This window comes from Aplysia californica, unplaced genomic scaffold (genome assembly GCF_000002075.1).
Source record: "Aplysia californica isolate F4 #8 unplaced genomic scaffold, AplCal3.0 scaffold01535, whole genome shotgun sequence".
In the NCBI taxonomy this organism is placed as follows: domain Eukaryota; kingdom Metazoa; phylum Mollusca; class Gastropoda; order Aplysiida; family Aplysiidae; genus Aplysia; species Aplysia californica.
Window position 1 is genome coordinate 64,063 of NW_004798805.1, and position 1,172 is coordinate 65,234.

Consider the following 1,172-nt stretch of genomic DNA (forward strand, 5'->3'; position numbering starts at 1 on the left):
AGAGAGAGAGAGAGAGAGAGAGAGACAGGAGCCCAGAGAATGGGGACAAATGTGAGGGAGGAAGGGGCAGAAAGCGGAGACGAAAGCAGACGACAGACATGGTTAGAGAGCAGGAAATGAGGTGAAAGGGTAACATTTTAGAGAAGAAAATATTCCGTCGCTGTCAGGTTTTAAAGCCCGACACCTATTGAATAAGAGGGGAACACTGTAACCTCCAGACCACGAGAGCTCCCTTGTAGATCTGAAACTGTTGCCATTTTCTTAAAGTTAAATATTATTTCTCCTATCTTTTATAATAAATTGTACGAACTGAACGTATAAATGTTAAGTAATATAATATACCTTTCTGCGTCTATGATTTGACGCCATATCAAAACTGTCTAAGAGGCTGGACCTTCGAGTTTAACGTCCATCTTCGAAAGGACCTAGCCAAGTGGGAAATCCGTGTAAAGTGACTTTCCCAAGGACACAACCTCCGGTTGAGTTGAGGCTCGAAACCCTGAACCAACAATCTCATGACTTCGAGTCCGGTAGCCTAACCACTAGGCCACCGACGCCACCTTCTTTTTGTAAGAGCCCCTCATAATATTTATATCACCATGCATTGTGAGTTAAAGTTATTCATGGCTCCTGTACAAAATTTAACGCCCTTTTCAACACAATTTAAGATGTAGGACCTCCGAATTTATCACCCGTTTCCGAAAGGATAAAACCAAACGAGTGGAGAGGCTTTAAACACTCCTTGGGTGGTTGGCAGGTGCCCTCCTGTGGTTTGCTCCTTCTTTCGTATCAAATATCTATCGTCTTGATCTCCCCTCCTTTTTTGTGGGTTTGTTACTCTCTTGTAACACCTCTAATCTTCGACACCTATGACCTTATTGTGTTGTGGGTGCTATAAAACACTTACACATTTTTTCCCTTATCATCTCCCCTCCTGCCTCACTCTCTCACTCCCTCCTTCTCTCTCTTTCTATCTTTCATCTCTCCCTCTCCCAACTCTCCCCTCTCTCCCACCCTTCTCTCTCTCTGTTTCTCTCTCTCTCTCTCTCTCTCTCTGTGTCTATCTCTCTGTCTCTCGCCCCCCTCTCTCTCTGCCTCTCAATCTTTCTGTGTCTCTCAACCCCTCCCGTCCATCTCTCTCTCACCCCTACTCTCTCCCTTTGTCACTCACC